The 23,335-nt window shown below is 33.9% G+C and overlaps 1 protein-coding gene and 1 long non-coding RNA gene across 2 annotated transcripts in view; one reads left to right on the top strand and one right to left on the bottom strand.

Annotated features, from left to right (window-relative positions):
* The window catches only part of LOC146397399 (uncharacterized), a 208,726-nt gene that overhangs the window by 149,903 nt on the left and 35,488 nt on the right, over positions 1 to 23,335 (top strand). The window lies entirely within an intron of this gene.
* LOC146397400 (uncharacterized) lies at positions 9,807 to 22,469 on the bottom strand. Its single transcript, XR_014823554.1, has 2 exons — positions 22,386 to 22,469; positions 9,807 to 17,253 (listed from the first exon to the last, which is right to left on the bottom strand). It is a non-coding gene; the product is annotated as an uncharacterized LOC146397400 (long non-coding RNA).

Here is a 23,335-nt window from a genome sequence, read left to right as displayed (position 1 = left end):
TTCTCATGGAATTAATTTAGCACCTTGGTTTAAAATAGCTAGATACATATTCAGGTCTGTGTCTCAACTCCATTTGGTTCTATAGATTATTTGTTATTTGTTATTCCTTATACCAATACTACATTCTTAATATAGCCTTATAGTGGTTCTCAAAATCAGGTGATGTATGTCTTCCAACTTTGCTCATTAAGAAAAAAATATCGGAGTTCTCTCATGGCTTAGTGGAAGTGAGTCTGAGTAGTATCCATGAGGACACAGGTTCAGTCCCCGGGCCTGGCTCATTGGGTTAAGGATATGCTATTGCTGTGAGCTCTGGTGTAGGTCGCAGACAGTTTGGATCTGGTGGTGCTCTGGCTATGGCGCAGGTCAACAGCTGCAGCTCTGATTCAACCCCTAATCTGGGAACTTCCATATGCCACAGATGCTCCCCCCACAAAAAAAAGACCACAAAAATGCCATATATATATATATATTGCAATTGAATTTTAATTTTAACATAAGTTCATGAATTTCTTCAAAAAATACTTCAGGATGCTTGGGATTTAGCTGCATCTATAAATTTCTGACTGCTTTTATGATTTATCATTTATCTTTTGTTTTCTACAATATGACATCTCAGGATATTTTTCTTTTTACCTCTGCTTCTTAGGTTTTATAGCACTTCTTGAATCTCTGCCTTGAATTCTCTAATTAGTTTTTTAATATTCTTAGTTGTAATCCTCTTAACTATTGCTTCTGCCCAATTCACTCTTTTGTCCACTTCTAAGACTTCAATTACATATTTGTTAGATATTTGCACTATATTCTAAATATCTATTCTGTTCTCTATATTCCCTATCTTTGTAGAGCTCCTTGCTTCGGTTTGCATATTCTCTGGGGACCTATTTTCCAACTTCTTTCTTCGGCTGTGTTTAATCTGCTGATAAATTCAATGACTTAGTTTAATAAAATCTCCACTGTTGAGATCTTAACCTCTTATTTTATTAACTTCTAGAATTTCCATTTTTAAAAAAATTTCCAGTTTTCTGCTATATTTCTCCATCTTGTCATAATTTATGAACATGTTAATTAAAGTTATATTTTATAACTAATATATCATTATTCTTTTGGTCAATCTCAGTAGTTAGCTTTTTGTTTTGTTTTTGTGGTTTCTTGACATTCTGTGCTTGATTTTTTAATTTAAGGATAGTTGATTTAAAGAGGTGTATTAGTTTCAGGTGTAAAACATAGTAATTTGATGTTTTATAGATTACACTCCATTTATAATTATTAGAAAACATTGGTTATATTCCATGTGCTATGCATTACATCCTTGAATCTTACTTTACAAGAGCCTGATTATTTTTATTGTTTAGCCACTTGTATATCATTGCTTAGAATATGAGTAACAATCCTGTGCAGCTTTAGCTAATGTCGTCTTTCTCCAGAGAATAATTTTTGTTATCATCACATAGGTGGGCGCATCACCATAATCTAAACTGGAGGTGAGATGATTTTAAATTGGGCATTAGTTATTATGAGAGCTTACCTTGTTTCCATTAAATATTACATGTAGAATTCAAGGCCTTTAGATACTAACTGAAAGGTACCCAGAGCCCTTAACTCCATATTTTTTTCCCTAGCAATATGAAAGAAGCAATATTATGCCAAGCTGCCTGTCCTCTTAACCAGTGCTTTAGCATGAGGCATTAATTTTCCTGGGAAAAGTGGCTCCAGATACTGAAATAATCTCCCTTAGTAGTCCTCATTTTCTGTCTCTTAGTTCTTTAAGTTTTCAAGGCAGTGGTACCTTTTATATGTGTTTAAACAGATAGTTTTCTAAATATTTTTCTGGTTTATTTCATTGTTCTCATCCAAAGCCTCTGAAACCTCCTAGTTAGTCATTAATGGAAGCAAAATTCTTTATAACCTCTTAAAAAATAAATGTTTGTAGAAGTTAGTGGACCAGCTTTCAGAAAATATTAAAATATTACCCTCTCTGATAAATCTAGAAAAGATTTGGTTTTTCTAATATAAATTCAGTTGACTGACATGCAAAAATTTTAGTTAAGCTATGCCAGTCTTTAATTGATAATATTCCTTGATGATAAGGAAAAACGCAATTCCTAGGTGTAATTTACTGAGAATAAAGCTAAGATGCTCTAATTAAATAATGCTCAGCTTTACTTCTGAAATGTGTATGTACAAAGCACAACCAAAACCAGCATAGCAAAAGCTGAAAGAACTGAGCTGAAATTTAAACCACCACCCACCAAAGACAAAACAGATCTTACAGTCCAGATGTATCCAAACTGGTTGTGTCTCAAAACAAAACCGTCCACATTCCCAAGAGGATTATAATAGAAACCAGAATGTATATGACATTAACAGTGACCAATATACAACCAAAAACTGACCTAGAAAGACCTACGAAAAACCCATTTTTAAGAGTGAAAAAATAGTTGACCGATGCCAAGCAAAAGATGACCCAGATTTTGTAATTATCTGGCAAGGACCTTTCAGCAGCTATTGTAACTACCACTATTGGTTAAAAATTTTATAACAAATAACTGAAATGAATATAAAGATAGGAAATATCAGCAGAGAAATAAAACAACAAAAAAATAACTAAATGAAAAAAATTTAGGTGAAAAGTACAATATCTTACATACAAAATTGTAATAAAAAAGTACAATATCTTAAAAAATTGGATGGGCTCAATAACAGTATACACACACACACACACACACACATATACATATATATACAATATACACACAAACATATACACATATATATGTCAAAGTATCAGTAATCTTGAATATAGATCAATAGCAATCACTCAAGAATAGAAAAGAAAAAAGTTTAATAAAAAATTGAATAAGATTTATGGACCTATGGAACAATAGTAAAAGGTCTAAAGTAAGTTGCATTATTATCCCAGAAGAAAGGGACAAAGAGATTGGGACAGAAGTGTATTTGAAGAAATCACATTTGAAAATATGCTGAATTTGGTGGGATACATAGATTTATAGAATCTAGAAGCTCAATAAATTCCAAATAGGATAAATTCTATGAAAAACATGCATAGATACCTAATAATCAAACTGTAAAAAGCCAAAGACATTACAAACAAAACTTAAATATTGTAAAGAGAGAAGGATGATCATTTAAATCACTGGATTTCTCATCAAAAATCCAGCAAGAGTAGTAGTCAGTGAAACAATATCTTTCAAAGTGCTGACAGGAAAAATATAAAAATTTTCAATCGAGATTATATATCTAGCAAAAAAATCCTTCCAGAATGAAAAAGAAATAAAGACACTGTCATATCAAAGAACAACAAAGACAGTTTGGTGCCAGCCAATCTAAACTATGAGAAAAAATTTAAGGAAGTTCTGCAGGTTGAAGGAAAATAACACTAGAGGAAAAAATTAATCTTCAGGATTAAATATCGAGATTGAGAAAATTATAACAAAATACATGCTGAAAAAGAACCAAACTTATTTTGATAGCTACATACAAATATCTAAGCTTTACATTAGATTTTTGACCATAATTATTGAGATTATTCAAATTTTATTTTTTTAAAGTTTTATTGATATTCAATTGACTTACAAGGTTGTGATAATTTCTGATGCACAACAAAGAAATGTTATTTTAATTTCAACTATAAATGAAGTTAAGTCACTAGATATATGTAGCAGAAGCTATGTTGTGCTACCCAGATCTTCCTTTTAGAACACAAGTTCTCATTTCCTCAGTTGCCAGGACTGGTTGGCTACTAAACACTCACAGAAGAAATCTGCTGAAGAATTGCTCTCATTCACAGGGGGGCTCCCTCATCCACACTGTACCTCTTTTCCAGAGGCCCTCACTTCAATGACTGCTCTATGTGGGGTACAAAAGTCCAACTGCCTTGCCCCAATTCAGGACAAGTCTGAAGGGTCATTGCCACTCCACAGCTCCCCATAGAATCAGCCTTTGTTCTCACCACATCACAGTACAGCTTTTCTCTCTGCATGATCTTATTTCATCCCTCCCTTGTAGGTGTTGTTCTAAAAGCGCTCCCCAACAAACCTTGTGCATGCAAATCTCTGTCTCCTAGTCTGTTTCCTGGGTAACCTAACCTAGGAGAGTTTATCATCCACAGAACCCTTCTAAAGCTGAGTCCTTTGAAAAAACTGTGAATGATGAGGGGTGAGAAAAGAACAAACATCAGCTGAAGATTATTTAGACTGTTTCTTTCAATATGATGGCCTAAATAAAACACATTTCATGAAACTCTCTTGAAAGACAAATGATAGTATTGAGACCCACTTTCTATTTAGACTCTGTCAACTCTAAGATACACGTGTGGGTTTCATCTACCACCAGTCTGCAGTGCCAGAGATAAAATACTAGAACACAGTTAGAAATATATGAAAAATGAGGAGTTACCATTGTGGGTAAGTGGTAACGAACCTAACTACTATCCATGAGGACATGGGTTTGATCCCTGGCCTTGCTTGGTGGGTAAAGGATCTGGCATTGCTGTGGCTGTGGTGTAGGCTGACAGCTACAGCTCTGATTCTCCCCCTAGCCTGGGAACTTGCACATGTCATGGGTGCAGCCCTAAAAGGACAGGAAAAAAAAAAAAAGAGCAATATATAAAAAAATGAGAAATGCTCTCTTAAGCCATAAAGTATGTAGAGAAATAGGTGCTGAGCCATCATAAGGTGCCACAGTTATTCACTGGCATTCACAGCAAACAAACATCTTCCTTAAGAGGCAATGGCAAATTTATGCTGGAAAAACCATCTCAAATTCTTTTCTTAGGTCAAACACATTTTTTAAAAAACTACATAAACATTCTCAATAACTCTAAATTGCTGGGAATTAATGGTGTTTTGGTTGAGGTTTTTGCTTATCCTATTTCTTCCATTTGAAAGAAAATCCAGTCATTTTAATAATCCCTTTCAATTATATAGCTCCCTAGAGTTTAGAGTATACTATTGTATACAGTATCTCATTTATGTTTTTGTTACTGCCCACATAGTACATGATTGTTGGAGGATTATTGAAAAATACAGAGAAGCAAAAAGTAGATAATAGATTACAGGTAATCCTAGTAACAAGATGAATATTGCTGGAAGCATATTTTACTTTGCCTTCTTAGTATTCCATCCTCCCAAAAAGTCTATTGTTTTTCCTCTAGGAAACTCCAATCCCTCCTCCACAATTTCATACAAGTATAGGTATGACTTATCCTACCCTGTCTCAAAAAAAAAGTGTGTTTCATGCACCCGCATGTTCATTGCAGCACTATTCACAATAGCCAGGACATGGAAACAACCCAAATGTCCATCGACAGATGATTGGATTCGGAAGAGGTGGTATATATACACAATGGAATACTACTCAGCCATAAAAAAAGATGACATAATGCCATTTACAGCAACATGGATGGAACTAGAGAATCTCATCCTGAGTGAAATGAGCCAGAAAGACAAAGACATATACCATATGATATCACTTATAACTGGAATCTAATATCCAGCACAAATGAACATCTCCTCAGAAAAGAAAATCATGGACTTGGAGAAGAGACTTGTGGCTGCCTGATGGGAGGGGGAGGGAGTGGGAGGGATCGGGAGCTTGGGCTTATCAGACACAACTTAGAATAGATTTACAAGGAGATCCTGCTGAATAGCATTGAGAACTATGTCTAGATACTCATGTTGCAACAGAAGAAAGGGTGGGGGAAAAACTGTAATTGTAATGTATACATGTAAGGATAACCTGACCCCCTTGCTGTACAGTGGGAAAAAAAAAAGTGTGTTTGCCTCAGCTGTAACTAATCATATTTCAAAATAACTTGTTTAGGAAACAGTACTTTAGGCGAGTTAGGCCAATGAATGCTGGAACACTTGAGGAAGGAATTAATAAAATTTTTGTTTTATTATGTTTTGTTTTACCATCTGGGCATGCTAACCTGGTAGGAAATGAATTTGCACATGGGCATCTTGGCCTACACATGCCGTGGTAGACATTACTATGGTACACATTACCAGAGACTAAAGCTAACATAATGTATGTAGAGAAGATTTAGAGCTCATGACATTTAAGGCTTTGAATACAGTTGTACTCAAATTTCTTGTGAACTTTTCAGCTTGTATGAGTTAATATAGTCCCTTTTTTTCTTAAGCCTATTTGAATTTCATTTGATTACTTACAATTGAAAGAATTTAGTGATACATAACTATTCGCAATTTGAGTAGTATTTTCCTGGCTATATTTAGATATACACAGTTTAATAGATAATTGAAAAACAGCAAAACTAGAAGTGTTTCATCTTCATACATGAAACCATCCAGCGAGGCAGGCAAGGTAAAGACTATTAATTCCATTTCACAGATAAACAGGGAACAAAGGAAAAAGTTCATAAGTCAGGTTTTGGACTAGACCCATGCCTTTTTAAATATCTGATATGTTTATACTATATGACATTCCCCTCCATCTGTCTCAGTTCTAACAATATGTTTCCTGAATATTAATAAGGATTACCTACCATGTAAAAGTAAAAGTGAAACAAGAAATTATGAGTTTATAAAGAACTTTATCAATCCTCAAAATGAGAAATCTAGAAAATAAAGATATTGCAAAGAGAGCTAGGACCTCCAACACTATGGATAGAGGTTTAAAAATATCCATTCCTTCTTTCAGCATCTGTGTGTTTTGTACCAGGGTCTGTCTCAGAACACTGGAAATGAAACTAAGATCAAAACTTAATTGGTACCTAGCCTCATAAAATTAGAGAACAGAAGGAGACAGAACACATCCAAGTATATACACAAATGATATGAAAATTCCAACTCTGACATGTACTTTGTAGGGGAGCTATTTTGCTGCTAAAAGAATTCATAACAGAGCAATTTGATGCAATGAGGAGAGTTAAGGAATGTCCAACAGGGTCTTGATGCTTAAACTGCAGTCTTCAGGATGAACAGACTTAAACGATGGTGGAGGAGTTCTCTGGTGGCTTAGTGGGTCATAATCCGGCATTGTTACTGCTGTGGTTCAGGTTTGATCCCTAGCCTGGGAACTTCCACATGCTGTAGGTGCAGCCAAAAAAAAGTCATGAAAATGTATTCTGAATGGAGATGATTACATGTGCAATTATCCTATCAAGGTGGGAGGGTTGATGAAGAATATGCAGGACCAGGAGAAGGTCTGTGGATCTAGACTAATTAGAGCAAATGGTATGATGACTAAAGCTATGCTGATTTTTGTTTTTTCAGAATTTAGATTTATAAGATTAACTTAGTTTATTTTCCCCTAACATCTAAGTAGACGTTTTTTTTTGCCACACAAATTAGCTTTCTGCTGTTAAAAAAAATCCATAGATTCTTTTAGAAGAATACAACTGAGTTAACTTTCTTTTTTTGTTTTGCCATATGTAGCCTTTTTCTTGCTTCAGTTTAAGCAATTTTAAGATAATATCTTTTCTGTGTTAATGTTTTCTAGAATTATACAATTTATATGTGGAAGATATCAAAGATATCTGAAATAGTGCTTTAATTTTAATTGTCCCACCCTATTCCCCAATGTGATTTACACAAAGTCACACTCTTAAAATGGCACAAACAGGATTTTCGAGGTGGCCTAGTACTTAAAGGTTCAACTTATCACTGCTATGGGTCAGGTTTGATCCCCAGCCCAGGAACTTCAATGTGCTGTGGGTGCAGCTAAAACAAAATAAAATAAAGTGCACAAATAACTCGCTATTCTTCCAAAAATAATTTTTGCCAAACTAGACACCAGCTTCTATATCCAGCCATTATCTTGTCAATTCTTTAATCCATTTCATGAACTCTCTAGTTTTTCCATCTTTTGTTAAGCTTTAGAGCTTAGTACCTAATGACATAGTGTACTGAATGACACATAGTACTTAATGACAGCCAGTGTACTGAAATTAAACACAGTAGGTTAGATTCCTTCAGAGTTTGTCATATTATATCCCTAAAATATTTGTGGCTAAATGTTACAGATGTGTTTGTTATTGCAGTAGGAATAAGACTATACAGATAGGTTAAAAAGCTCTGTCATAATATAAATACAGTTGACTTTGTAAATTCATATATTAGGAGGTATAGATTATTACAATAATCTATAATAATAGGAAATTTTCTAAACAAAATTTTAAGAGATTTTAAAAGAGATATGTAACAGCAACAAATAAGATTTATAACTAGAGAGTGAAAACCATCTGTTATTAAAGTAATTATTGAAATGTTCCTTTTCTTTGAAAGAAGCTAAATATTTCGCAATTAATATTTAGCTAATAATTAACAGATTTATTGGCAGCCTGAGAATTAACATTTGCCGTATATTTATTCGGCCATTTCCCCTTGCCCTTAAATCTTTTTCAGAATCAGTTTTAGAGTTTAAGTATGCCTTGGCTTTTATCTATGGCCCTTTGTTTATTTTACTTTTTTTGAAACTGAAATTGATTAAAAATTCTGAAAAATTATAAATGGAGCTATCCTCCATCTATCATGAAATAATTATGCCTAGAAAACTGTTGGTTTTGAATAAAGTGTCACATTAAGAGATAAAGTAACATAAAAACAAGAAATGGCTTCTCCATATTGTACATAAATTAATATATTTATTGTAGTAATACAGAGAAATAATAAAAATTAAAGAGTACATAAAAATATATAATTAAAAGCAATCATCCTCCCAATTCCACTATTTGTATCTGTTCTTTGAATAACATTTTTACAGCTCTATTTCTTGTGTCAATAACCTGGGTCAATATAACAGTTCTGTCAAAGATGGAGATGCCATCACCCATGCCCTTCCACCCCATCTTCTCCCAGTACTTTTCATCTTTTACCTTTTCTCAAATACTTCTTTGTTTGCATATTTTAAGTTTAAACCTAATATTCTGTTAATAATTTTGCCTGCACTTTTGTATAGATTTATTAACAAATTTGAAAATCAATAGGCTTTGTCAGTGTTATTATGAATGTCTTTGCCAGACATAACTTTCTACTTTACTGTAGCTTATTTCCATCCCTGAGTAGCTCTGAGGAGCAAGTCAAATACAGTTACTTTTCTTATACTCTTTTACTTCAAACCATTCCATGTATATGTTTGCTACATATTTGGCACAATTTTCCTATACAAAATTTGATTTTTCCTGAATAATCTAATTGTCTTCCCTTTTTCTTCTTGACCAAAACTCAAAACAACAAAAGCTTTTCACCATAGCTCCAATTTATCATACACCTGTTGACAAAAATATCATATGTTATATAAGGTCTTTTGCCCCAAATATAAAAATCCCAAAGTGCTATCTATAATCATCTCTAGTCCTAGAGTCACTTGGTCAAAAGCTATTAACCTAGAACTTTTCTGTTCTCCTTGGTTATATATACTTACACTTTCCTAGATCTCATGAGCTTTTTTTTTTTTAATTGGGTGTCTTCCTAATTTTGCTAAAGTATTTCAAGAAAATTCTAATAAAAGATACACAAATGGTCAATGTTGAGAATCTTGAACATTTTAAATGTTTAAACTGATTGATAGTTTGGAAGATTATGGAATTATAGATTTAATATACTTTACCTCTGAACTTTCAAGGCACTGCTTCATTAACTTTTATTATTAGACGTTACTGATATCTACCTGCTTTTCTTTACTGTGTACATATCCCATCTTGTGTTTTAGTATTTTTCCACTTAGTTTGAGGATCTTCATGGTATACCATAAATGTGACAAGGTGTAGCTCTTTTCATGTTCACCAGTGAACTCTTTCCTTTTCTTTCTTTCCTCCCTTCCTCTCTTCTGTTTCTTTCTCCTTCCTTTCTCTTTCCTTCCTTCTCTCTCTCTCTCTCTCTCTCTCTCTCCCCCTTTCCCTCTCTTTCTTTCTTTCCTTGGCCACACGTGCAGTACATGGAAGTTCCCAGGCTAGGGGTCACACTGGAGCCTCAGTTGCCAGCCTATGCCATAGCAACGCCAGATCCATGTCATGTCTGTGACCTACACCACAGCACAGGGCAATGCCAAATCCTTACCCACTGAGTGAGGCCAGGGATTGAACCCACATCCTCATGGATACTAGTCAGGTTCATGACCTGATGAGCCACAATGGGAACTCCAGCCATTTCATTTTAAAGACTCATAGTTCATCTTCCACTCTGGAAGGTTTTGTGTAATTTCTTTGATGATTTTTTCGTCTCTGTTTTCTTAACTCTTTTTCCAGGGCTTATTTTAATTCTGATGATGACTCTTCTATACTAGTTGATGTTTTGAAATATTTTTTTCATATTTTTTCTATCTAAATTTTTTTATCTTTATTCTGTGATATTTTATTGACATTAATTTCCAATCTTTCAATTGATTTTTTTAAATGTAATGATATTTTCCTTTTTTTGGCAAGAAATAGATTTATTAAGATAGGTAATGATATTTTCCATTTATTATAACTATTATCATGCTCTATAATGTGTTATATCACAGGGCATATTCCTCATGTTTTATGAATGCAATTATTTACCACACAGAAAGATTAAAATTAGGTTTTCAGGTTTTGTTTTATTATATTTTGAAGGTATCTATGTTTTGAATATAGATTAGTGGAATGCAATTGAAAGCCCAAAAATAAACGCATGCACCTATAGTTGATTAATCTATGACAAAGGAGGCAAGAATACATAATGGAGAAAAGACAGCCTCTTCACTAAGTGCTGCTGGAAAAAAAAACAAAACTGAAGAGGTACATGTAAAAGAATGAAATTAGAACATCTCTTATAACCATACATAAAAAAAACCTCAAAATGGATTAAAAACATAAAAATAAGGCCAGATACTTTACTCTTAGAGTAAAACATAGGCAGAACACTCTTTGACATAAAGCACAGCAAAATCTTCTTGGTTCTGACTCCTAGAGTGATGGAAATAAAAACCAAAATAAACAAGTGGGACTTAATTAAACTTAAACGATTTTGCACAGTAAACTATTTAAAAAGAAGAAAAGAAAAGACAACCCACAAAATGGGAAAAACATTTTTCAAATTAAGTGACAGACAAGGAATTAATCCCCCAAATATACAATCTTATATGGGTTTATTTTAAAAAAACAAACAACCCAATCAAAAATGGTCAGATCTAAATAGACATTTCTCCAAAGAATACAGATGGCCAAAAAACATATGAAAAGATGCTCAAAATTAGTAATTTTTAGAGAAGTGTGAATTAAAACTATGATAAGGTATCACCTCACACCAGTCAGAATGGCCATCATCAAAAAGTCTACAAACAGTAAGGATGGAGAGGATGTGGAGAAAAGGGAGAGGATGTGAAGAAAAGGGACCCTCATATACTGTTGATGGGAATGTAAATTGGTGCAACAACTATGGAGAAGAGTATGGAAGTTCCTTAAAAATCTAAATACAGAACTGCCATATGATCTGGCAGTCCCACTCCTGGGAATCTACTCAGAGAAAACCATAATTTGAAAAAATGAATGCACCCCAATATTCACTGCATCACTGTTTATAGTTGTCAAGACATGGAGGCAACCTAAATGGCCATATACAGAGGAATGGATAAAGATGTGGTACTTACATACAGTGGAAAATTATCTACCAATTAAAAGAATGAAATAATGCCATTTGCATCAACATCGATGGATCTAGAGTTTATCATACTAAGTTAAGTCAGACAGAGAAAGACAAATATCGTATGAGATCACTAATTTGTGGAATCTAATAAAAAATGATACAAAATAACTGAGTCACAAAACAGAAACAAACTCAAAGATTTCAAAACCAAACTTACGGTTACCGAAGGGGAAATGTTGGCAGGAAGGATAAATTAGGAATTTGGGATTAGCACACACTACTATATATAAAATTGGTAAGTAACAAGGACCTACTATATAGTAAATAGAAATCTACTCAATACTCTGGGTTATCTCTATGGGAAAAGAATCTGGAAAAGAATGGATATATGTATATGGATAATTGATTCACTCTGCTGTACACCTGAAACTAACACAACATTGTAAATCAACTGTACTCCAATAATTTTTTTAAAAATATATCTTTTATTGTTAAGAGATAGTTTCAAAGAATTATTTCTGTATCTTAAAGGGGTCAGATTTTCTTCAATTTAGTTCTTTTTCATACTACTAGTTTTGTTCTTAATTCAGGTGATATTTAACTACCATTTCTTAGGAATATAGAGCTGAAATGATGACTTTAGGTAGCTAAGATTAGTTTATTTGCTTTTTAATAAATTTGCTTTTTCTAATAGATCTTTTCTCAGAGCAGCAAGCCAGATTAGGAAGTCTGGTGTTAATCATAAAGCTTCAATTTAGAGTGATCAGGCAAGAAAATACTATCAGGCCAGGAACAGTTCTGTTAAATGACAGGATTAAGAAGGGTTTTATTCCAAGTTACCATCACTTGTACAAATGTATTAGTTCTCCCAAGAACTAATGGGCTGGTAGTTCCTGATTATACTGGGTTAACTGTTTCCTGGCTAAGAACATATTAGCTCAGATCTTCCCTTTACAGATCATTAGTTAATCCATCAGTTCCTTCCTTCATTCTCATTATTTCTCTCTGTCCTTTCTTCCAACTCCATTTCAAGCATGTTTCTGAAGTTTTGTTTTGCAGACCAAATTGTACCTCCACAAGAGTACCTTAGGGTCATATGCAGGGCAACAGCTTTCAAGAATCTGAAATACATTGATTGTTCAAACAACAGACTAGAAGCTTCTAGAAATATGTCAAGATCTCATATATGTTAATTCTCTGTCATTCGGAGTTTATTATTATTTGCACTTCAATGCCATGAATGATTATAAGGAGATCCCTGTGGAAGGAGAGGCAAATGGTATGTGTTCCAGCCTCCAAAACGGAGCTAGAAGCTAAACTTATATTAATAGGTAGAGTGAACTCTCATCTCTTGTAATGTAGCTGAATTTCTTCCTTTTGTACCACTTGTTGTGATCTCCTAGAATGTGCTTTATAATGTTGTTACATATTACTCTTGAGTTGTTTGTTATAACCTTCATATTTTTAAGTGTCACTTGAGAGAAATGAAAGCACACATTAAGCTAAATACTTGAGTAAAATTAATAAACCTTTATTATTTATAAATTAGTAGTTGTTTGGAATGTACTGTGGTCTATCATAAATTATATAGGCATTAAAAAAAATTCTTATTCTTTCCTGAGCAATAGTATAATGCTGTGTTTTAACATATAATTTTAAAACAATTCCTTTTTCCTTCGGCTACCATATTACCATATCACCATTGTACTTGATAGCAAATTAGTGGAAAATTAATTTATCTGTAACAGATACTGTCAGGGCACTGACCCTTTATCCATTACTAATTTAATGCTTACCATATCCTCTCCAACTTCCAGCACCTTACACTGCTTTGCCTGAGGATTTTCTCTGGCATGATGGAAACTACTTTTCTGAATGTACAAGTTAAAAGTACTAAGGATTAAATTCCTCAGGGACAACAACAACTAATGAATTATTGGCAGATGTTTGGGAATGTAAATAGCCCAACTCTTTCCTTTCTCAGGTGACATAACTCTGGGTAGTGGTTTCCAGAGTTTCTCCAACAATTTATGTGACTATCTGGCTCGAAAAGGAAGCACTGATAATGTCTCTGCTAAATTCTTCACTTCTGCACCTGGAGTTACCTCCCAAACTACCTGCAGTCAAATGTTGTGTCATGTTCTTCTGGGGGAACCACATGACATAGAAACAAACTTTAATTGCTTCACAATTAGTAAGATTATTTAGGAAATAATGGCAGCTACAGGAGATAAACCACTTGATTCCTAACACTGATATCACCTTCTAGAAGCTTTACTAATGAGTTAACAAAATTCCATTACTACTCACTAATGATGCCTCCCAAAATCTGGAATGAAACAACTGAATGGACATCCACTTTATTTTCCCCTTTTGTACTGAAGATTATTGGAATCCAAAAGTAAGTATAAAGAAGATAGCAAAGGTAAAGACTCAATCAACTAAAGACTCCAGGACGACATATGCTGGATTGAGGAAAAAGTCTGAGGCCCAAGGGTAAGCCAAAAGTCCCTTCATGAACAAAATTATCAGCCTTCAAGTTAGACAGAGGTAAAACCTGCTTCTAGACCTTAACCAAGCTGAAAAGCACGAGAATTCCATTGAGTTTTCACACCCTTTACCTTCATATTCCTCATTTTTCTATCCCCTGTCGGTCTACAGAGACAGGGTGAAGATGCACAGTCTCAGATGCACAGTCCCTATCTCTACCTTGGAAGGAAAAACAAACCAGTATCTGATATTCAATGAGGAGAGTCAAGATACATTCACTCTGTATATAAGCAAAAGAACACATAGGCCTGAGCATAACCAAGATGAAAGACAACGTGGAAATAATGCAGATAAACTATAAAGTGGGAAAAGAAGAAAGGAAGGAAGGGAAAGGAAAGGAAGGACTAAAGGAACAGAATGAGGGAAATAAAAAAGGAAAGAGAAAAAGTACAATGTAACAGGAAAACAAATAATCCAATTCAGAGAAAAAAACTAAGATTTCAAGTAAAAGAATAAAATTCATTCTAGTTTTTCAGAACAGGGGTAACATCAATATGAACACAAATTTGATAAAACAACAGAAAATAATAAAATGAATGATATAGTATGAAGTGAAAATCAAATTGGAGACCCTTCCAAACATATTAAAGAACAAAACAGCATCATCATTTCAGAGCAAAGAAGTAAATTTAAAAGATAAAAAGAAGCCAAATAGAAGCCACACTAAAAGCTGAATTATTGACATAAAAGAAGACTGAAGATAAGCAAAGTGATTACAAATGAAAAAGTCAAAGAGTATTTGTCTTTCTATTTCTGACTTACTTCACTCAGTATGAGAGTCTCTAGTTCAATCCATGTTGCTACGAATGGCATTATTTTGTTCTTTTTTATGGCTGAGTAGTATTCCATTATGTATATACCACACCTTCCTAATCCAATCATCTGTCAATGAACATTTGGGGTGTTTCCATACATGTATGTGTAACTGTACAGTAGAAAAAAAATAGTATTGGGGAAATAACAATTTATTACAATTAAGACTACTTGATAAGAAAAATAATTAAAAGAAAAAGTCAAAGGGGTTAAAACAGGAATTCCTGCTGAGGCACAGTGGGTTAAGAGTGCAATTGTAGTGGGTCCAGTGGCTGTGGAGGCACATATTTGTTCCCTGGCCCAGTACAGTGGGTTAAAGGATCCTGCATTGCTGCACCTGTGGCATAGGTCACAACTATGGCTGGGATTCAATCCCTGGCTCGGCCTGGAAACTTCCATATGTTGCAAGGATTAAATATAGAGATATTAATTGATACAAAACTACTGGAAATGAGATAGAATTGGACATTTTTTTCCTTTAAACAAATTAAAAAAATACAAATTGAAATAACACATCCTGTTTCAAAAAATGCAGACATTTAACACCTAGAAATAGCCTCGTTTGTACCTCAAAGATAAAGAAAGAAATCTTTAAACACCCAGAAAGAAAAACAAACTAACAATAGGTAGCAGAAAAATACCAGGGAACTGGCTGTTCTCACATCTGTGGTAAGGTTCAAAACCAGAGAATAACAGAGCAACATCCTCCAATGTCTGAGAGAAAAAAAAAAAAATCCCAAGATTATCCACAATGAAAATGTCAATCACTTATTTAAAACAAAAATAAAAAAGCATATGTGGGCAGGGAAGAGACCTAGGAAAATGTCCATGTCTATGTCTGAATTGTCCATTATAGGGAAATGCAGGCTGAAGAATGTGAATCCAACCACCTAATGCATTTTACAATCACTTTTTTGAAACTAAAGTTGGTTTATGAAATATTTCTTGAAACCGAAAAATATTTACTTGCTGTTCATCCAAATAAATTTAATTCAAAAAATTCAATTTAATACTCTCAAATTTTAAAAGAGCAGTAACTATATAACCTCATTTTATATGTCTGTCAATCTACCTACCAAGCATCCTATTTAAAATAGGATACTACATGTAAAATAGGAGATGATAGTCACTTAATGTTCATAGTTGTAGGTGGGCTTTGCCATTAATTTTTATTGCCATTGTTTTAATTTTGATATCATATTTTGTAATAATTGGATTATTTTAGCTTTTATTCTGTTAAGGTATAATTTTAACAAAATCAATAGAGTAACAAGTTGAGAGAGACAGAGAGAATGAGAGAGAGAGAGAAAGAAGAGAAGGAGGATGAGGAGAAGACTAGAGTTAAAAAAAGCAAGCAAAACTAAGATTTCCACAGCAGTGGAAAATAAATACCTTATTATATGTACTCTTCTAAATATTATAAATATCTTTTTAATAAAATAAAATCAACATTTTTGAAACTCTGCTATCAGCAGCAAATTGTTCCTACAACTAAGCTTTTAGGAAGTTCAAGAAACAGCCAGATATGTCCAAAAAATACAGTGTAAGAGTCATTGAACTAACCTAAATTATGGCCAAAAAGGGGGTTAGGAGAAAGAACAGAAGTTTAAAATGTCCGTTAAAATTTTGCGTCACAAAATTGATCAAGGATGGGTTGTGTATTTATTAAACAGCAATTTTCAATAACGCAGAGGTGTCAGTCTTCTCATCTGCCCACAATGAGTCTTATTTGCCCTCACATCAATTAAACCTGGAATCCAGCCCCTTTACTAGTGTCTTCAAGAAATACGGAAATGTCAATTTATTTTCACAAATTTTATGGCTTTTACTGAGATTTTAGAGGGAGTAGATGTCCTAACATAACTGCAACATATTTCATTTGGCAAATATCATTTCAACTTTTCTCCCCTCCAAAGTTCCTTCATCCTATGCTTTTCACAGCAATTAAAAAAATACATTTTCCACAAAGCCTAAGTACTCTCTTTTATAGAAGCTTTTACTCTGGGATGTTCTTCAGGCAATTAAAATCTCTCTTCTCATTAAACATAGCTCTTCAAACATGGCCCAGGTCCTTCTGGCACATGATATGCCCTAATCCATCACTTCAAGTAATCACAAGTTAATTATAATTTTTTACAGTGGTCTTATACACATGGAGACATGTACTATACAATAAAGCAATCCTACTGGTTCATTTTGACGTCTTCATTGTGGTAGACAAATTCTAAGAAGGCTCCCGAGATCCCTGCCCCTTGGTGTTCACACTGAATAACTTCCTTCTCTTGAATGTATGTGTGACCTGTGAACAACATGAGATAGTCATTCCCTTGGTTAGTTTTTTACCGTATGACAAAGTTGTTGAGATCATCTCTCTCATATCTCTATTATATAAGGCTCTGTCTTAGGTGACTGATGAGGGTTCCTCCTGGATTAAAGAAGTAAGCTGCCATGTTGTAAGAGTACCACATGCCTAGGCTTTGAGGGCAGCCACTAGGAGTGTAGAGTGAACCCCATCCAACTGTCAGCAAGGATATTGAGTCTACAACTAAATTCTTCCCCAAATATCAGATGAAATTGCAGCCCCAGCCAACACTTGAATTTCAGCAGGTGGTTCCCTGAGCACATTACCCAGGAAACACATACCAGATTCCTGACCCACAGAAACTATGAGATAATAAATGTGTATTCTTTTAAGCTCCTAAGTGTCTGGCAAATTTTATATACCAACAGAAAACTAATATACTGGGTAAGTTCACAATAATTAGGAGACAAAAAAAAATTTATAAAATAGAAGACAAGTAGGCAAGTTATATCAGATAAAGTAGAAAAAATTTCGGGAAAAATATAGAATATTTAAAAAAATATCATCACCCAATTTGAATTAACTTTTATAAAATATTTCAGTCATCAAGTACAGAATATAGTTTTTCATGTTCTCTTGGAACATTTACTGAGATTTACCATAATTTGGACCATAAAAAAATGCCCAGTCAAGAGACTGTCATGCTAAGTGAGTTAAGTCAGACAAAGGCAAACAGCATATGATATGACTTATATGTGGAATCTATTAAAACAAAAAAGGATACATACAAATTTATTTCCAGAACAGACTCACAGACTTTGAAAACAATTTCTGGTTTCCAAAGGGGAGAGGTAGTAGGAAGGGATGGACTAGGAGTTTGGGATTGGCATATACACACTGTGGTATATGGAATGATTGGCCAGTGAGGAACTGCTCTATAGCACAGAGAACTCTATCCAATATTCTATGATAATCTATGTGGGAAAAAAATCTAAAAAAGAATGGATATTTGTATATATATAACTAAATCACTCTGTTGTACAGCAGAAATTATCACAACATTGTAAATCAATTATACTTCAATAAAACTTTTAAAAAATGAAAAAATGCCTGAAGTAATTTAAAATAAAATTTAAAATATCAAGCTTAAAACCAAAGGAAAATTTTAAAAGTTAATAAAATAGAAAGAAAATAAATGAAGTAAATAATAGAAAAATAAAGTCAAAAGTGAACTTAGAAAAGATTAGTAAAATTGGTAAATTCCTAGCATGATGGAGCAAAGAAGAGAAAACAGAACTCTCATAATTCAGGAATGAAAGCAGAAACATAAGAACAGATCCAGCAAAGATGAAAAAGATAATAATGATAATAATATAATACTCATTGTGACAATAACTAATAAACATTGTACCAATAAATTCAGAAGCTTAGAGGAAATAGAAAAATTACTTAAAAATAAAAATTACAAAAATTATCACAAGAAGATACTGAAAATGTGAATGGATATAGATACATTCAACACCTAATTCCTAATCTAAACCCATCTCACAAAAAAATTCTGAATCTAGGCACTTTCATTTGTGCATTTTATCAATCATTTAAGAAAGAAGTAATATCAACCTTAGACAACTCTTTCAACTTAAAAGAAGGAAACACAAACCAGCTCAATTCGTAAGACCAGCATAACCCTAATTCAAAATCTGACAAAATAAAATTAGACTAGTTATCACTCATGATCATAAATACAAAATAATTAAGATGCTTAAGGCACTACTAGCAAACAGCATCTAACAATATTTGAAAAAAGAGTACATCATAAACATGTGGAATTTATCCCAGGAATGTAAGGTAAATTTATTGTTAGAGAATCAATCAGGGTCACAATGTTAACAAATAAAAGGAGGAAGAAAAATATACCATCATTCTAATAAATGGAATAATAAAAAGTTTTAGCAAACTAGAAATAGAAGGAAACTTCTTGAATATGACTAAAAAGCATTGATAAGAAACCTAAGCTTCTACTTAATGATAAAACACTGAAGACTTTATCCCTGCATTAACAAATGAAACAAGAATACCTTCTCCCATCACTTCTACTCAACATCTTAGCCACTGAAATAAAACAAGAAAACAAACAAATAAAACAATAAAAATAAAGAGAAAGCATAAAAAGCAGAAAGGGTGGAGTTCCTGTTGTGGTGCAGTGGTTAACAAATCTGACTGGGAACCATGAGGTTGAGGATTTGATCCCTGGCCTTGCTCAGTGGGTTAAGGATCTGGTGTTGCCATGAGCTGTGGTGTAGGTCCCAGACCCGGCTAAGATCCTGCATTGCTGTGTCTCTGGTGTAGGCTGGCATCTACAGCTCTGATTAGACCCCTAGCCTGGGAACCTCCATATGCCATGAGAAGTGGCCCTAGAAAAGGCAACAAGACCAAAAAAAAAAAAAAAAAAAGAAGAAGAAGAAGAGCAGAAAAGGAAATTTTTTTATGATTTCTAAATGACATATTGAGAAGCAAGAACACCGAGAATTTTTTTTAGATAAGAATTAGTGAATTTTGCAAGGCCAAAGTTTATAAAGTCAATAATCAAAACAGAGTCCTGCTTCAATAAATAAATAAATAATCAATAAATAATGGGAAAATAAAATTTTAACAAAAACATTTATATGTCAGTATCAAATACCAAGGAATAAATGGCAGTAAGTTCTCTATACTGAAAACTATGAAATATTGAGAAAACCCAAAGATGATCTAAATAAGTGAGAAATATACCATGATATGGATTAGATGATACCAATGTCTCTTCTCACCCAAACCAACAATTGACTGAACTGAATCCCAATTAAAATCCTAAGAGAATTTTTACAGAAGTTGACAAATTGGTTCTAAAATTTATAATGAAATACCAAAATTTAATATACCCAAAGCATTTTTTGACATTTTTTTAAGTTATGGTTGTTTACAATGTTGTATCAATTTCTGCTATACAGCAGTGACTCACTCATACATATATATTATATATATAGTATATATAAAAAACACATATATTATGTATAATATATACATACATTCTTTTTCTAATATTATCTTCCATCATGTTCTATCCCAAGGGATTGGATATAGTTCCCTGTGCTGTAGAATAGGACCTCATTGCCTACCCATTCTAAATGTAATAGCTTGTACCTACTAACCCCAAACTCCCAATCCATCCCCCCTCTCTGTTCCCCTTGGCAACCACAAGTTCTTTCTCCATGTCTGTGTGTCTATTTTGTAGATAGGTTCATTTGTGCCATATTTTAGATTTCACATATAAATGATATCATATGTATGCCCAAAGCAATTTTTTTTTTTTTTTTTTGCTTTTTAGGACCACATGCATGGCATATTGAGGTTCCCAGGCTAGGGGTCAAATCAGTCCTACGGCTGCCAACCTCTGCCACAGCCACGGCAACACCAGATATGAGCCACAGCTGTGACCTACACCACAGTTCACGGCAATGCCAGATCCTTAACCCACTGAGTGAGGCCAGGGATTGAACCCACAACCTCATGGTTCCTAGTCGGATTCGTTTCCACTGCACCACGATGGGAATTCCAGCATAAAACATTTTTGAAAGGGAAAAACAAAGCTCAAAGACCTTTACTATCTAATTTCAAGACTGCATATGAAGCTACAATAATGAAGATAGTGTTCTACTATTGTAAATTAGATCAATGGAGCAGAATAGTGAGTATGAAGATACACATATTTTGTGTTGACAAGTTGATTGTTAACAAAGCTCCAAATTCTTTTTGTTTGAAAAGAATCTTTTAAGGAATGCTATTGGAAAAGCTAAATATCTGAATATCTGTTTTCATCTATTTAAAGTTTTAAAATATTTAAAATGAGAATAATCACTCAAACAAAAAATTTACAAGTGGTTACCTCAATTATGGTAATTATCTGACTTGTCATCATAATGACCTACCTGAATATGTTTTGTTTTATCACATGCAAGTTTCATTTTTGTAATTTTAAAATTCATATATACCTATTTATAAATAGAATCTAAATATCATTTTTTTCATGAATGAGACATCTATATTCATCTCAGAGTTGTCCTCACCCCTGAGGGTTTGGCATCAACAGTTACAATCATACAGTATACTTTTTTCCTGTAGTTATGGTTAACTGAAAACCGGCTGGGCAATTGACACCAACTTGAGCCAAATTCTGTATTCCATTGATTTGTAACAAAGACACTGATCATCTTGTTTGTTAGCACAAACATGAAATTGAGAACTGTGTCATAGACATACGCATGGAGAGAGCGAAAGGTGTCTGCAGAAACGAATGCAAGAGACCATGTTTTCTGTAGGGGAGAAAATATGTGGGTAGAAACTTGATTTCCTCATAGTTTTCCAGTTCCTACTTCTAGCCAATTCTTAGCAAATCCAGTCACACTCCTTGCCCTTGTGTTCTCTAAGACATACCTACATCCAAGTGATTAAAGTATCCACTTGCAGAGTTCCCGTCGTGGCGCAGTGGTTAACGAATCCGACTAGGAACCATGAGGTTGCGGGTTCGGTCCCTGCCCTTGCTCAGTGGGTTAACGATCCGGCGTTGCCGTGAGCTGTGGTGTGGCTGTGGCGTTGCCGTGAGCTGTGGTGTAGGTCGCAGACGCGGCTCGGATCCCGCGTTGCTGTGGCTCTGGCGTAGGCCGGTGGCTACGATTCAACCCTTAGCCTGGGAACCTCTATATGCCGCGGGAGCGGCCCAAGAAATAACAACAACAAAAAGACAAAAAAAAAAGTATCCACTTGTATTTACTATTATGTCACTAATATTATGACATAATATTAGCTAATTTGTCCAGTAAACCAGCAGACTCAAGAGGAAGGTAAAGGACTAGTAGATTTGGATGGAAGCATCTGTGGAGTTCAGAAAAAGTTCCAAAGCAAATTTTGTTTGGATGCAACTCTGTGAAAGAAGTGGGTCTGGGAAGGGATTTATTAACCTTGATAGGAGGGAAGATTTATCTTATGATTCAGAATCATTAGGGTTAGTAAACTAAGGTGGGGGAATTGAATTGTCAAAGTCAAGAAAAAAGAGACTAACCTACTCTAGATAATTTAGGAGCACCTCTTACCTTAAAGTAGTCTTCTAATATTTCACATGAATTTATTCCCTCTAAGTACAGATTTATTCCTACATGAAGGAAAGAAACAAATATGCAAATAAATAAGAAATATGAACTAAATGACTTAGAGCAGTGGTTCTCAAAATTTGAACCGGCAATATCAGTACTACTTGGAAACTTAATAGAAATAAACTTTCTGCCCACCTCCGTAGTAAATCTCAGGCACCAGGCCTATTTCCCTTCTGATATATTTGGGACACAGTCTCAAAACAGGGTTTTATATTTCTATAAATTAGGATTATGTCTCCTTATACTGTAAAATGAGTAGATAATAAAATGCTATGTGGTGGACAGTATTTTGTTATATGTGTGTGTGTTTTATATATATATATATTTAACCTTAAATATGACTAAATTGGGTGGCATATGGTGCTCTGCTAAGCAAACAAAAGAAACAAAGAAACAAAGAAAATATATCAGATAGCATTTTCCTTTGAAGTGGGCAATCTCATGAACACATTGACTCCATTCATTATAACTGAGGAATGATGTGTTAGAGGAGAAAAATTATGTTTCCTGTCTATGAGGAATTTTCCATTATTGAGTGAGTAAATGAAATGTGTAACACATAATTGTAAGTAAATTGTGTGAGTCAATGTGTACTATATGTATGTATGTGTTTTGTATGGATGCGCTCATCTAGAATTTAGAGAGGTAAAGATAAAGAGGAGAGAGAGAAGAATGAATAAAGTGTTAGAATTTAGATTCTCTAAGGAAAAGCAATAACTTGTTCACACTGTAAGTGATTTAGAGATGTGGAATACTGTGGCAAACAAAAAGAGTAAGTAATTGCCATAGGGAACTTGGAGAGCAGACAGGGGACTTGAGGTTTTCATTACTTATTTATTGCATTTACTCATTTATTCAACAAATGCATAATGAATACCACTACAGTATGT

Source organism: Sus scrofa, chromosome 13 (assembly GCF_054392235.1).
Source record: "Sus scrofa isolate SSC_HxYL_T2T_F1_AM1 chromosome 13, Sscrofa_HxYL_maternal_Yorkshire_Landrace_v2.0, whole genome shotgun sequence".
NCBI lineage: Eukaryota > Metazoa > Chordata > Mammalia > Artiodactyla > Suidae > Sus > Sus scrofa.
This window is presented reverse-complemented; position numbering and strand designations above follow the sequence as displayed.